This window comes from Mus musculus, chromosome X (assembly GCF_000001635.26).
Source record: "Mus musculus strain C57BL/6J chromosome X, GRCm38.p6 C57BL/6J".
Lineage (NCBI taxonomy): Eukaryota > Metazoa > Chordata > Mammalia > Rodentia > Muridae > Mus > Mus musculus.
In genome coordinates this window covers 64,461,491-64,478,290 of record NC_000086.7, presented here as the reverse complement: position 1 = coordinate 64,478,290, position 16,800 = coordinate 64,461,491, and positions in this window count along the sequence as shown.

Below are 16,800 nucleotides of genomic sequence, written 5' to 3'. Positions count from 1 at the left end.
TATTTCCCTTTTTGTAGAGTGCAGAGTACCTTCCCCTACTAGCATACTAGCATGTAAAGGTGAAGGCTCTGAATACTAACTGGACTTCTCTCTGTTCAATGAGTTGTTTAGGTGTTATATTAAGCAATGATGTCTTGCAATGAGGTTGTGAAAAGCAACTTATTGCCTTCGCAGCAGACTGTTTTCTTTGGGGTTTCCCATAGGGTCCATTAGCTGACCTCAGATTTAGATGCAACCCAATCCAGGTAATAGAAATTTCATTTGGTGGCAAGATATATCCAGTTATACTTCTGTCTCTCCTATTACTTAGAGATTTCATCTAGAACACCTTCCTTGTGTATATTTTCAGAAGCTTCTACTGACTTATGCTTCAATATCATTCAAATCATTCTTAATTTTATTAGTCTTTCACTAAGTTACTTTCCTTATCTCCACCTTCCTTCCTTCTTCCATTTTGATCGTCTGCTTTCAGTCCCCCTTTCCATCTATCCATAGCAATCTATTCCATTTTCCTTTTCTAGGGAGATCTATCTGGTCCTACGAGTCTCTTGCTCCACAGGCCTGAAGCACAGTGGTTCTTTGGATTGTAGCTTGTGTATTGTTTACTTACCAAAACAGCTAATGTCCTTGGATATCCTTAAAAGTGATCTCTTATGTTGCACACATTCTAAAACTGTCATAATATTTTGTCATATTTGAGTCTAAGTTTTCAATTCCAACTTTTAAAAACAGGTATTTTCTAAATATTTGAAATATTTTAAAGTCATAGTTTGATAATAAATCATCATTAATGGAATTTTTGCAAATCATATAAAATGGTTCAAAGTAAGACATTTTTATCTGACTTACATGCCTATTTAGTGTTCTGAGCTGAAGAGGATCATGTTAACCATTTAAAATTGTTTATAGTTGGGCATTTTATTATCAAAATGTAACAGACTTTCCTAAAGCCCTGAAGCATAACTGATAGGAAGAATTTGAACATGTAATTGACAATGCCCTCGGTTCAAGAGGGCTTTTAACATAGGGTAAAAACAAGAAAAAGAATAGAGTGGTCAGATTCAAAAGTAAATTGAGTTTTCAGAAATATTTGTATTTTTCTGATCTACAAAATAATAATTACTGGTTCTGTTAACTGTAATTACCCTTAGGGTGTGGTTTTATTCATTAGGATACCATTACAATTTGAACTTTTAATGTAGAATTTGTTTGCTCTCTGAGTAATACTGTTTACCAGCACTCTGACTGCAAGCATCATATTTAACTTTTCTTGACCTTAATTGTTTTGTTTTGTTTTTTCCTGGGAGTGGTGGTATAGCAAAAGTAACAATATTTTTCCTCAGTACAACAGAGAATTTCTTTGACATTAAAAAGAAATAATAAAAGATAGTGCTTTTTTGGTTGTAGATTATTATACAAATGTAAAGGACTATAGCTACAGTGAAAAATAACAAAAAAGTGGTATGTAATTTTTGTCATGGTACAGATGAGTCATCTTGTCTGTTATGCAACTCATAAAATTAGAATATATTGAACATACTTAGTGTCTTCTAAACACAATCTATTTGAAATAGAATAATGATGAAAGCTGAAGAAAATATCAATATAGCAAGGACAAAGGTCATTTTTGACTGCTTTATAATTTATGACTGATATAAAAAGCTTGGGATGGCACTCATCTCATATAGACTGCAAATCTAGGCAGATCAAAGTCTAGGGAGGAATCTAAATTTAGAATAATTCTATTTTATGTTGAAGAGTGAGCAGAAAGATTTTCCCTGTAATATCCTGCTACTTGAGAAGCCAAATACAAAGTAAACTGGGTCAAAGTGATCAAACAATAATGGTACATATAGCAAAAAAGAGTAGTACTTTTAATATTCTATAACCCCTGATTAGTTCATTACATTCTAAGTCTCTGATTCCATGATTAAATGAGTTATAAGATTTTTAATATTTATTACTTATACTGTATTTTATAATTCTTAATTGGTTAAATTTATAATATTTCATCTTAATTTCATGAAGGTTTTGTCTATAATACATGCAAAGTTTATAGTTACTGTGACTGAATTGCATGAAAGATGATTGCCTATTTTATGGCATGCGTCTGAAATGTTATCTTCAGGATTATATTTGAATACTTCTTTCTTGGCTGTGGCAATTTGCAGGAAATATAATCCTGTGAGAAGATGGTACCTACCTTGGAGAGGCAAGTACTTAAAACTGGGCCTTTGAATATTTATCCCTGGTTCTTCCCTCTCTTTGACTGCTGATCCAATGTTATGTAAACTTGCTCTTGCTGCCATGAACTCTTCAATGTCTTCCATACCATGATGAAAAGAGACCCTCAAAATTCATGAGCATCTCAAATTATGTTGTTGAAAAATCACATTATGTTGTGGTCAATCCGTTCAGCTCCTTTGTCGGGTATTCTATCACAGTCACACAGAAATAAACAATCATGCTCACAATATCTCATTTAATCTTCATGAAAGCTCTGTGATATAGCATTACTATTCTCATTTTTCCCATGAGAAAATTGAAGCTAATGGATGTTCAGTAAGTTTTTAGAGTCTTGTTCTAAAGATACAGTGAAATGTAACATTCTTATAGAGTGTAAAAATTGATTTCACTTTCAGTAATTGAGACCAAGTAAAAATATGAGCAATTGTTCAAAATAATTTTATAATAAACTCATGGAATATTAAGAAATATCTGTATTGTTTAATTTCAGAGGAAATGGCTGAACTTCAAAACACTTTTGTCAGCTGTATTTCCCACTCATAAAAAGAATCCATGGAAACCACAAGAAACAGGTTTTATTTTAAGTACAAGTCTGACTGCTTGTCAGTCATTGTCTGAAACACTGTATTGAAAAAGCTACATACAGAGGAAGTCATGTCAAGACTCAGAAAGAAAGAGTAATCAATTACTGATAATTGATGGCATATGTGTCAAGTTCCTGTCATCATAGAACCAGATTTTTATTGCCTGTATTTAAATTCTATTGTCCAGATTGGAAACAGTTGTAGCTAGTCCATTCCTCTTGAGAGGAAGCATGAATTTAACTTCATTATTTCTTACAGTTCATTCTGAAGGGAAGTTAATGGGATGGTATCCTAAGGGAAATATTTGATAGAAAAGAAACATTCATGTAAAAGTGACAAGAGAAATGGAAGGAGAGATGGATACTTAATTGTGCGTTGCTCCTCTCATGATGTGGCCAACACAGCATTATTTTAAAAACACCAAAGGGCTCATCTGAGAGATATCTTGGATGGCTTTATTATTGGTTCACTGGTGTTGTTTAGTGTTATGTTGGTACTGAAAGGATCATAAAATGAAAATTAGAATATTAATTAGACTGTGCTTCTATTTGAGCAATGAAATTGCTTTATAGTCTTTGAAAAGACCAAAGGAAATTAATTTGAACACTGTCGCTTGCTAAAGTAAAACCAAAAATGTCTGTCTACATTTTCATATTCAAGAAGACTGGAAATTAAGATGTCTAGTCTAAGAGAAAGAGGTTGTGAAAAAGAGCTTAATTAAAGTTATTCCTTATTAATGATAACATCATAAAGCAATCCAGAAGAAAATAGGTAAGATAGCTTAGCATCTTAGTGTAAATATTTTAAAAAGTAGCAATTTGTGGTCAGAATAAAGTAAAATACCCAAGTAAGAAGAATCAAAAAATGATTGGGGTCAAAAGTCCTACAGTGATTCTTGAAAAAGAGAAGATAAGGGAGACACATACAGGATCAGTAGCATAACCCAGTTACTATCCAGAGTAGATAAATGAGGTGATAAAGGAAAATGCACATGAATTTATCATTATAAGCATTTTTTTCCCAATGAAACATTGGATTTCTTTGTGCATCCATGTCTGATCACCTTGAAAAATGTAAGGTTTGACCATATGTAGCATAAACACAGTCTTTTAATTTTACCAGAATACACACCTTTCCCTTATGAATATCACTATTGTCTCAATCACTTTTCATATATGGGATTTTTTTCAAAGTAAATGTGTCAAAATACATAATGAAAATTTTCTTTTAACATTGCTGTGTTTCTAACAAGTCTAGACAATCAAAGAAATTATTACTAATGATATTCTGCTATACTCACAGATAAGTGGCATGTCCAATAATCACCAGAAGGGCTTCTTCTGGCAGCATATGGGAGTGGATGCACAGACCTACCAGGAGACATTATATGGACAGAGAGTATAAATTGGAGGTTTCTATTGGTCCCTCTCCTAGGTGCTCTCATAGCCCCGGGGAAGATGGGGATGAAAGACTATAGTAGTCAGAGGGGATAAAGGACACCAGGAAAACAAGGTTTACTGAATCACCTAACCTGGGCTCATAAGGACTCACAGAGGCTGAAGCAGCAAGCACAGGTCTAGATGGGTCTGCACCAGGTCCTATACATATATGTTGTGGCCGATAACTTGTTGGGTATTGGGAATCCTAACAGTGGAAGAAGGCCTACCTGTGACTCTTTGGCCTGCTTTTGAGACTATTGGATTGTTTTGTCCAGCCTAGTTATGAGGGCTTTTGTCTTGTCTTACTGTATCTTGTTTTGCAATGTTTGGATGTTGTACTGGCTAGTTTTGTGTCAATTACACACAGGCTGGAGTTATCAGAGAAAAAGGAGCTTCAGTTGGGGAAATGCCTCTATGAGATCCAGCTGCAAGGCATTTTCTCAATTAGCGATCAAGGTGGGAGGTCCCCTTGTGGGTGGTGCCATCTCTGGACTAGTAGTCTTGGTTCTAGAAGAGCTCAGGCTTAGCAAGCCAGGGGAAGCAAGCCAATAAAGAACATTCCTCCATGGCCTCTGCATCAGTTCCTGCTTTCTGGCCTTCTTGAGTTCCAGTCCTGACTTCCTTTGTTGATGAACAGCAGTGTGGAAGTGTAAGCATAATAAACCCTTTCCTCTCCAACTGCTTCTTGGTCATGATGTTTGTGCAGGAATAGAAACCCTGACTAATACAGATGTCATCCTTGTAGGTCTGTTCTTTTCTGATGGGAGATGGGTAGGGAGTGGCTCTAAAGGAGAGAGGATGTTGAGAGGAGAGCTGGAATGAGTAGAGGGAGGAGAAACTATGGACTGGATGTGTTGTATGTGAGAGGAATTTATTTTCAATTAAAAAAAATAAATTCCATGTTTCTTCAAGTCTAGGACATCTGCAGCCCCTTTATTGCCATAAAGTAAAACTTTCTTGGCACACTGAAGTAAGTATATTTTAAACCATTCTCTGTGATATAAGTTTGTTCAAGGTACTTAACGAAAACACAACCTGTGAATTATTTATAATTCCCAAAGAAAAGCTGCCAATGACTACATTTGTGGGGTATGGAGTGTCTTTTGGTTTGAAGAACTCTGCAAGCAAGGGACTGGTTACAAGCCCTAAAGAGACTGCACTTCTAATTTTGGTCCTATTTTCTGGAAACAGGAACATGTTCCCTTTTAGGATTTGGAAATGCTAACATCACCAACACTGTCTTTCTCATATATTAAAACATGCCAGATAACATCTACAACTAAACAAATCACTATGATAAATAAGGTGCAATATGGTTATTGGTTTAAGAAGTTGTGCTTTCTTGTCCTAACTAACTGACTTCTACTCTTTTTTCAGTCATGTTCCACCTATAAGTGGAGACGGTGAAACAGAACCCAAAACCATCAAAGAATTATGACATAAGGAGGACACAGGTAGATACTCTGACTTCCTTGAACCTGGACACACTGGGGCTACAAATCCAGTCTCCTTTGAAAATTTTCTTAGGAAATACAGAAGGGGGCGGGGGGGTCATTAGCTGAGCCTAAAAGTTCAGGTGAGGCTTGAAGACAGCTGTGTATTATGGGCTTGTACATTCATTTTTACATTGCCCTGTAGTCCTTGTTCTCCATTTTAGTGTCTAGACTTACCTTTCACAAACTCCACTATTATATGTCCACCTCTAAGTTATATATAACATTAGGCAATTAACATATACAAGGTATAAGAAGATTTATAAAAAAAAAGAAAATTTATCCCATTAAGACACCAGGATGCAAGTATCTTTATAATATATCATTTGCTATATTTTTAATTTACTAGAGTTAAATTTCTTTTATATATGAGGAGATAATTACAACTGTAAATTTGTATTGCAGAGAGCAGAGGTTTTAGTGGTTCTGGGGCTACCAATTAAATGGTGTACCTATAGAGATTTCCAAAAGATCAGATGACAAAAGTTATGAAAAGAACTCAGAAATAATAACGGCCTCAGACCTACTGATTCAGAAGCATACAGGTAGATTCCCTTCCCATACCCATTTTTCCTGCCAGCTGAGTCCTCTGGGGTACCACCAATTGTCTTGAGTAACCTGCTTTCCACACCAGACTCACATTCTCCCTCCATCTCTCACACCAGCTTCATCAGACCTGTGTATCCTGAACCACACATCCCAATGAAACCATCAAAGGCCTGCTACATTAAGATCATTGAGTATATGCCTCCTCTCATTACCTACCTCAATAAGATAATGTAGGGACTAAAATCATACGCATGGCTAAAGGTCATTGAAAGAAAAAAAAATCAATAAAAGCCAGGCCAATATGATGACTCCGAAGCACAGCTACCCCATGACAGCAAGCCCTGGATATCCTAACACAAGGAAAACATAAGAAAATGACCTTAAATCGAGTCTTATAACAATTAAAGAGACGTTTAAAGAAGAAATGAATAAATCCCTTAAAGAAATACAGGGAAATGCAATCAACAGATAGAGGTCTGTAAGGAAAAACAAATAAATCCTTTAAAACATACAGGAAAATACAATTAAACAGTCAAAGGCAGTAAATAAAACTGTTGAAATGGAAATAGAAACAACGAAGAGAACACAAACTGAACTAATCCTGGAGATGGAAAACCTAGGAAAAAGAACAAAGACAACAGATGCAATAATAATCAAGGCTTTGGACCCTGACATAAACCCACACAGACATGGACAAATCTAGAAGAAGAAGAAGAAGAAGAAGAAGAAGAAGAAGAAGGAGGAGGAGGAGGAGGAGGAGGAGGAGGAGGAGGAGGAGGAGGAGGAGGGAAGGGGAGGGGGAGGGGGAGGGGGGAGGGGGGAGGGAGAGGGGGAGGAGGAGTGGGGAGGGGGAGGGGGAGGAGGAGGGGGAGGAGGAGGAGGAGAAGGAAACAAAAACATACAAACACACAATAGAAAAAAGAAACCATCTTCAGGATCCGGTCCAGTCTGGGACACTCCCACCATCTTACTTCTGAGCCCAGTGGAGGCTGCTGAGGGCTCCAGAGTGCTCTCTACACCCAGGACCTTGGGATCACCTTGGGATCATGGGTGAGTGGAGCTCAACATCAGCTCCAAAGAATCGAGGAGGGTTTTGTGCTGGCAGGAACAGGGACAAAGGATACCGGCCTGACAAGAGGCTGGGATACTTTCAGGTCTGGGCCAGCCCTACCATCTTCTACGTGAACCTGGCTGAGGGCATCTAGGGCACCAGAGGACTCTCCATTCCACAGGACCCCTAGCACACCCAGGACCTCCTTATCACCTGAGAGCACTTGGGCAATAGAAGCAACAGAGCTTCTTGGTTAGGGTCCCCTCAGGCCTTTATCCTCAGCCAGTAGGGAGAGCTGAGACCCAGACCCCTGGGCCCATTCCTTGACAGAGGGGAGTTGGCCTACAGGGAGGGTCCTGACCCCCGTACTCAGGAGGTGGATCAGAGACCCAGACAGCTGGACACTTGGCCTGCAAGAGGAGATCTTGCCTGCAGAGAGTGCTCTGACAACTGGAACTCAGGTGAGAGTTGGACTACCAGGAGTGCTGACAGAGGCTAACAGAATCACAGGAGGATCAAGCTCCAACCAGAGTCAGCTTGATCATTAACACCTGAGATTTCCAGATGTCGAAAGGCAAATGTATGAATCTCACTAACAGAAACCAAGAACACTAGGCATCATCAGAATCCAGTATGCCCACCACAATGAGTCCTGGATACCCCAGCACACCCAAAAAGCAAAACACATATTTAAAATCATATCTCATGATGGTGGTAGAAGATTTAAAGAAGGGCATTAATAATTCACTTAAAGAAATACAGGAGAACAATGCTAAAGAGGTAGAAGCCCTTAAAGAGGAAGCACAAAAGTCCCTCAAGGAATTACAGGAGAATACTGCTAAATAAGTAGAAGCCCTTAAAGAGGAAACACAAAAATCCCTCAAGCAGTTATAGGAGAACACTGCTAAACAGGCAGAAGTCCTTAAAGAACTACAGGCAAACACTGCTAAACAGGTAGAAGAAACATTAAAAATCCTTAAAGAATTACAGGAAAGCACAACCAAACAGGAGATGGAATTAAACGGAACAATCCAAGATCTAAAAATGGAAGTAGAAACAATGAAGAAAACCCAAAGGGAGACAACTCTGGAGATAGAAACCCTAGGAAGGGAATCAGGAACCATAGATGAGAACATCAGCAACAGAATGCAAGAGATGGAAGAGAAAATCTCAGGTGCAGAAGATTCCATAGGGAACATGGACACAACTATCAAAGAAAATGCAAAATGCTAAAGATGCTAACTCACATCGAGGAAATCCAGGACACAATGAGAAGACAAAACCTACGGATAATAGGAGTAGATGAGAACAAAGATTTTTCAATTAAAGGGCCAGCAAATATCTTCAACAAAATTATAGAAGAAAACATCCCATACCTAAATAAAGAGATGCCCATGAACATAGAAGAGCCTACAGAATGCCAAAAAGACTGGACCAGAAAAGAAATTCTTCCTGACACATAATAATCAGAACAACAAATGCACTAAATAAAGACAGAATATTAAAAGCAGTAAGGAAAAAAGGTTAAGTAACATATAAAGGCAGGTCTATTAGAATTACACCAGACTTCTCACCAGAGACTATGAAAGCCAGAAGATCCTGGACAGATGTTATACAGACACTAAGAGAACACAAATGCCAGCCCAGGCTACTATACCCAGCAAAATTCTCAATTACCATAGATGGAGAAACCAAAGTATTCCATGACAAAACCAAATTCACATAATATCTTTCCACGAATCCAGCCCTTCAAAGGATAATAAAGGGAAAACACCAACACAAAGATGGAAACTACACCCTAGCAAAAGCAAGAAAGTAATCCTTTAACAAAACTAAAAGAAGACAGCCACAAGAACAGATTCCCAACTTGAACAACAAAAATGGCAGGAAGCAACAATTACTTTTCTTTTATTTATCTTAGCATCAATGGACTCAATTCCCCAATAAAAAGGCATAGACTAACAGACTGGCTACACAAACAGGATCAAACATTTTGCTGCTTACAGGAAACCCACCTCAGGGATAAAGACAGACACTACCTAAGAGTAAAAGCCTGGAAAACAATTTTCCAAGCAAATGGTCAGAAGAAACAAGCTGGAGTAGCCGTTCTAATATGAAATAAAATTGACTTCCAATCCAAAGTTATCAAAAAAGACAAGAGGGGCACTTCATACACATCAAAGGTAAAATCTACCAAGATGAACTCTCAATTCTAAATATCTATGCTCCAAATGCAAGGGCAGATGCATTCATTAAAGAAACTTTAATAAAGCTCAAAGCACACATTGCACCTCACACAATAGTAGTGGGAGACTTCAATACCCCACTGTCACCAATGGACAGATCCTGGAAACAGAAACTAAACAGAGACACATGGACAATAACAGATGATATGAAACAAATGGATATAACAGATACCTATAGAACATTTTATCCTAAACAATGGGCTAAGCCTCCTTCTCAAAACCTCATGGCACCTTCTTCAAAATTGATCATATAATTGGTGAAAAAACAGGCTTCAACAGATACAAAAATATTGAAATTATCCTATGCATATTGTCAGATAACCATGGACTAAGATTGATCTTCAATAAAAGCATAAATATTAGAAAGCTAACATAGACATGGAAACTGAACAACACTCTACCCAATAACTTGGTCAAGGAAGAAATAAAAAAAGAAATTAAAGACTTTGAGTTTAATGAAAATGAAGCCACAAAATACAAAAATTTATGAAAGCAGTCCTAAGAGGAAAACTCATAGCCCTGAGTGCCTCCAAAAAGAAACTAGAGAGAGCATACACTAACAGTCTGACAACACAACTAGAAGCTCTAGAACTAAAGGTAGCAAATTCACCAAGAGGAGTACATGACAGGAAATAATCAAACTTAGGGCAGAAATCAACCAAGTGGAAACAAGAAGAACTATACAAAGAATCAATCAAACCAGGAGATGGTTATTTGAGAAAATAAAAAAGATAGATAAACCCTTCGCCAGACTAACTAAAGGGCACAGGGACAGTATCCTAATTAACAAAATCAGAAATGAAAAAGGAGACATAACAACAAATCCTGAGGAAATCCAAAAAACATCAGATCCTATTACAAAGGCTATATTCAACAAAACTGGAAAACCTGGATGAAATGGACAACTTCCTAGACAGATACCAGGTACCAAAGTTAAATCAGGATCAGATTAATGATCTTAACAGTCACGTTTCCCCTAAAGAAATAGAAGCAGTCCTTAATAGTCTCCTAACCAAAAAAAAAAAAAAAAAAAAAAAAAAAAAAAAAAAAAAAGCCCAGGACCATATGGGTTTAGTGCAGAGTTCTATTAGACCTTCAAAGTCCTAATTCCAACTCTCTTCAAACTGTTCTACAAAATAGAAACAGAAGGTACACTACCCAAATAATTCTATGAAGCCACAATTACTCTGATACCTAAACCACACAAAGATCCAACAAAGAAAGAGAACTTCAGACCAATTTCCCTTATGAATATCGATGCAAAAATACTCAATAAAATCTTCCCACACCAAATACAAGAACACATCAAAATGATCATCCATCATGAACAAGGAGGCTTCATCCCAGGGATGCAGGGATGGTTTGATATATGGAAATCCATCAACATAATCCACTATATAAACAAACTCAACTCAAAGACTAAAATCACATGATCATTTTGTTAGATGCATTTGACAAAATCCAACACCCCTTCATGATAAAAGTCTTGATAAGTTCAGGAATTCAGGGCCCATACCTAAACATAATAAAAGCAATATACAGCAAAACAGAAGCTAATATCAAAGTAAATGGAGAGAAGCTGGAAGCAATCTCACTAAAATCAGGGACTAGACAGGGCTGCCCACTTTCTCCCTACCTATTCAGTATAGTACTTAAAGTCCCTGCCAGAGCAATTCAACAAAAAAAGGAGATCAAGGGGATATAAATTAGAAAGAAAGAAGGCAACATATCACTATTTGCAGATGATATGATAGTATATATAAGTGACCCTCAAAATTCCACCAGAGAACTACTAAACCTGATAAACAGCTTCAGCGCAGTAGCTGGATATAAAATTAACTCAAACAAATCAGAGGCCTTTCTCTACACAAAGGATGAACAGGATGAGCAAGAAATTAGGGAAAAAACACCCTTCACAATAGTCACAAATAATATAAAATACCTTGGTGTGACTCTAACTAAGGAAGTGAAAGATCTGTATGATAAGAACTTCAAGTCTCTGAAGAAAGAAATTAAAAATCTCAGAAGATGGAAAGATTTCCCACGCTCATGGATTGGCAGGATTAATATAGTATTGCTATCTTGCCATAAGCAATCAACAGATTCAATGCAATCCCAATCAAAATTCCAACTCAATTCATCACTGAGTTATAAAGCAATTTGCAAATTCATCTGGAACAACAAAAAACCTAGGATAGCAAAAAAAAAAAAAAAAAATGTTCTCAACAATAAAAGAACCTCTGGCGGAATCACCATGCCTGAACTCAAGCTGTACTACAGAGCAATTGTGATAAAAACTGCATGGTACTGGTATAGTGACAGACAGGTAGATCAATGGAATAGAATTGAAGACCCAGAAATGAACCCACACACCTATGGTCACCTGATCTTTGACAAGGGAGCTAAAACCCTCCAGTGGAAAAAAGACAGCATTTTCAACAAATGGTGCTGGCACAACTGGTGGTTATCATGTAGAAGAATGAGAAATGATTCATTCTTATCTCCTTTTAAAAAGCTAAAGTCTAAGTGGATCAAAGAACTCCACATAAAACCAAAGACACTGAAATTTATAGAGGAGGAAGTGGAGAAAACCTTTGAAGATATGGGCACAGGCGAAAAATTTCTAAACAGAATAGCAATGGCCTGTGCTGTAAGATTAAGAATCAACAAATGGGACCTTACATAATTGCAAAGTTTCTGTAGGGCAAAAGATATGGTCAATAAGACAAAAAAGTCATCAACAGATTGGGAAAGAATTTTTACCAATCCTAAATCTGATACGGGACTAATATTCAATATATACAAAGAGCTCAAGAAGCTGAACTCCAGAAATTTAAAAAAAAAAAAAAAACGCATTTAAAAATGCGGTACAGAGCTAAACAAAGAATTTTCAACTTAGGAATACCGAAGGGCTGAGAAGCACTTGAAAAAAAAATGTACAACATCCTTAATCATCAGGGAAATGTAAATCAAAACAACGCTGATAGTCCACCTCACACCAGTCAAAATGGCTAAGATCAAAAATTCAGGTAACAGCAGATGCTGGCGAGGATGTGGGGAAAGAGGAACACTCCTCCATTACTGGTGGGATTGCAAGCTCGTATAACCACTCTGGAAATCGATCTGTCGGTTCCTCAGAAAACTGGACATATTACTACTGGTAGATCCAGCCCACTCCTGGGCATATACCCAGAAGATGTTCCAACTGGTAATAAGGATACATGCTCCACTATGTTCATAACAGCCTTATTTATAATAATCAGAAGCTGGGAAGAACCCAGATGTCCCACAACAGAGGAATGGATACAGAAAACCTGGTACATTTTCACAACGGAGTATTTCTCTGCTATTAAAAACAATGAATTTATGAAATTTTTGTGCAAATGGATGTATCTGGAGGATATCATCCTGAGTGAAGTAACCCAATCACACAAAAAAAGTCATTTGATATGCACTTACTGATAAGTGGATATTAGCCCAGAAACACAGAACACCCAAAATACAATTTACAAAACACAAGAAAATCAAGAAGAGGGAAGACCAATGGGTGGATACATCATTCCTTTTTATAATAGGGAACAAAATACCCATAAGGAGTTACAGAGACAAAGTTTGGAGCTAAGATGAAAGGATGGACCATCCAGAGTCTGTCCCACCTGGGGATCCATCCCCTAATCAGCCACCAAACACAGACACTATTGCATAAGCCAGGAAGATTTTGCTGAAAGGACCCTGACATACCTGTCTCCTGTGAGGCTCTCCTGGCAAATACAGAAGTGGATGCTCACAGTCATCTGTAGGATGAAACACAGGGCCCCCAATGCAGGAGGTAGAGATATTACCCAAGAGCTGAAGGGGTCTGCAACCCTATAGATCGAACAATATGAACTAACCAGTACCCCCAGAGCTTGTGTCTCTGGCTGCATATGTAGCAGAAGATGGCCTAGTTGGCTATCATTGGGAAGAGAGGCCCCTTGGTATAGCAAACGTTATATGCCCCAGTACAGGTGAAAGCCAGGGCCAAGAAGTGGGAGTGGGTGGGTAGGGGAGCAGGGCTGTGGGGGGTATAGGGGACTTTTGGGATAGAATTTGAAATGTAAATAAAGAAAATATCTAATAAAAAACAGAAAAAAGCAAAACAAAAATTAACCATCTTCAACAAATGGTGCTGGTTGTAACTGGATGTTTGCATGAGGAAGAATGCAAACAGATTCACCTGTATCACCCTGCAAAAACTAATTCCAAGTAGTCAAAGACCTCAATGTAAAACCAGTTACACTAAATCTAATAGAAAAAAAAAAGTGGGGACTAGCTTTGAACTATGGTATAGTGTGAGGAGTAGGTGTGGCCGCGGCCCCAAGATGGCACCTGGGACTGCTGCCAAGTCTTATGACTGGCATCTGACTTCTCATATCCCTCAAGATAGCCACATACCTTGAGCTGCATTGCACAGATGCACCACGATGTAAGGTTGGATGATGTGACGAATGTAGTCCTGAGCCAATGAACTGTGCCTACATGGACTGGGTTGATGGGAGAGGACAAGAGGGGATAAAGGGGGATCCCCGAGAGAGGTCAGGGCATTCTTTTTCCTGCACATTTTTAAGTTGCTGAATAAACTGCCTTGAGAAGGATGTCGGTTTCGTTGCTTCTTTTCTGCTGGTCTGAGATGGTAGTGACAAGTGGTGGAACCCGTATGGGGACGTGATGAGTCCAGAACTCTTGGCAGTCAGGGTAGCTGGATGGAAAGCTCCCAGGTAAGTGGGAAGATTCAAGTTCTTGGTTAGAGACAATTAGGTTCCCGGATTAGGGACTATTGAGGTTCTTGGAGTGAGACAATTAAAGTGACACCAAGCACTATGGGGAACACAATATCAGGACATTCTGTTCGTCAGGCCTTAAAAAACCTCCTAAAGGTAAAAGGAATTGGGCTATAAAAGGAAACCCTAGAAAATTTTCTGAAAGCAATAGATCAGGTGGCCCCATGTTTCCCAATCTCTGGTCACTTTACCGGACCAAGCTGGGAGAAGTTAGGAAAAGATTTGAAGTTTGCAGAGGAACAGGGAATCCTCACAAGAAGGGTTCTACCGGTATGGAAATTAGTTCGCAACTGTATTGAGGACAAGGAAAGATGTTGAGCTGAGCTGCAGAAGGGGAAAGAGGCTTTGAACTAAGTAAGAGAGGAGAGATCACAGAAGTCTGATGCTGAAAGCAGTTCTAGCGAAGGGGACATGTCTGAAGAGGACTTGGAAAGTATAGCAGACTGTTTAGAAAAAGTGAAAGTAAAAGTGCAGCCATTGGCTCCAGGCTCACTGAGTTATGCTCCTGAAGGCACAACAGGGCATAGTTTGCATCCAGAAGCATGGCAAGAGCTAAGTGCTCACTGCTTCCCAGTTTTCCAGGATGCTCAAAGAGCTCGATTCCATGAGCCACTAGATTGGAAGGTAATTCAAAGACTGGTGGAAGGGGTACGAGCCTATTGGGTCAGTGCTCAACTTGAATCTCTGCATCGCTCTTTGTCTAACTCCCAGCTATTAGCAGAATCTGGCACCAGCTTTTTTTCCCCGTGGACAGTGTCATGACTGGAAAACATTCTTTATAGAATATTCAGGTGAACAGGCCGCTCAGAAAGAGAGTGCAGGGCAAGCGGCCTGGGATCAGGATATGTTATTAGGTCAAGGAAGATTCGCTGCTGCACAGATTAACTACCCTATACAAGTTTATGAACAAATTAATAAAATAGGAACTAAGGATTGGAAATCCCTCCCTAACAGGGGAGAGGTTAGTGGTAATTTAACAAAAACCCTTCAAGGCCCCATGGAGCCGTTTGCAGACTTTGTGGCCAGGGTGGTAGAAGCGGCAGGGAGGGTGTTTGGAGATCCTGATATGGCGATGCCATTAGTGAAACAGCTGAGTTTTGAACAATGTACAACGGAATGTAGACAAGCCATTAACCCATATAAACATAGGGAGCTTGAGGTATGGATGAAGATCTGTAGAGAGATAGGAGGCCCGTTAACTAACGAAAGGTTGGCTGCTGCAGTTGTTCAGGTCTCCCAAGGAAAGAATGGGTCCAGGAATACAGGCTGTTTCAAATGTGGGCAACCGGGTCATATAAGGCAACAATGCCCACAACAGGCTGGAACGGGAGGCCAGCAGCCTCGGGTACCTGGACTTTATCCAAAATGTAAAAAGGGAAATCATTGGGCCCATGAGTGTCGCTCAGTGAAGGATATTCATAGGCAGCCAATCGAGCATGACAGCGCTCAGCCAAAAAAATGGGAGATGGAGCCTCTGACTTCAGGGCCCTCAAATATATGGGGCAGTCATAGAGGGATGGCCCAATTTGAGACTGCCAATGCAGTGGAACAACCCAGGAGGGTCATGAGAGGAAGCGCAGGGCTCGACCTCAGTTCTGCCACCCAACTCATATTAACCCCCAGTAGGGGGGTCCAGCTGGTGGATTCAGATTTGAAAGGCTCTCTACCAGCAGATCCAATAGGGTTGATCTTAGGAAGGAGCTCTGAAACAATGCAGGGCCTGATAGTCCATCCTGGAGTCATAGATTCAGATTATACAGGACAAGTCAAGATCGTGGTCTCTTCACCTAGAGGCATAGTAGCCATCTCCCCCTGTGATCACATAGCTCAGTTGCTTTTATTACCTAGTTGTCATTCTCAGTTCCCAGCTAAGGAGGAAGAAAGAGGGGACAAGGGATTTTACTCTACTGGCACTTCTGCCATTTTTTGCTCCCTAGATTTAGATGAAAGACCTTTATTGTAGCTTATCATAGAGGGAAAATCTATTTCTGGGCTGTTGGACACTGGTGCAGATTGCAGTATCATCAGCATCAAGGATTGGCCCTCTGGTTGGCCACGTCAGCGATCAGAGCAAACCCTGAGAGGACTTGGATATGCTCAGTTGCCAGAAATGAGTTTCTGCCATTTAAGTTGGCATGACAAGGAAGGGCATTCAGGGCATTTCCAGCCCTATGTGCTGCCCCTCCCTATTTCATTAATGGGGAGTGATTTGATAAAAAAGATGGGTTTTAAACGGACAAATGAAGGACCATATAGCACCCAAGCCCAGCAAATGATGTTGCATTCGGGATATAAGCCTGGTAAAGGTTTGGGTTGCTATTTACAAGGTAGACTATCCCTGATACCAGTTGAGAGGAAGAATGACCGAGCC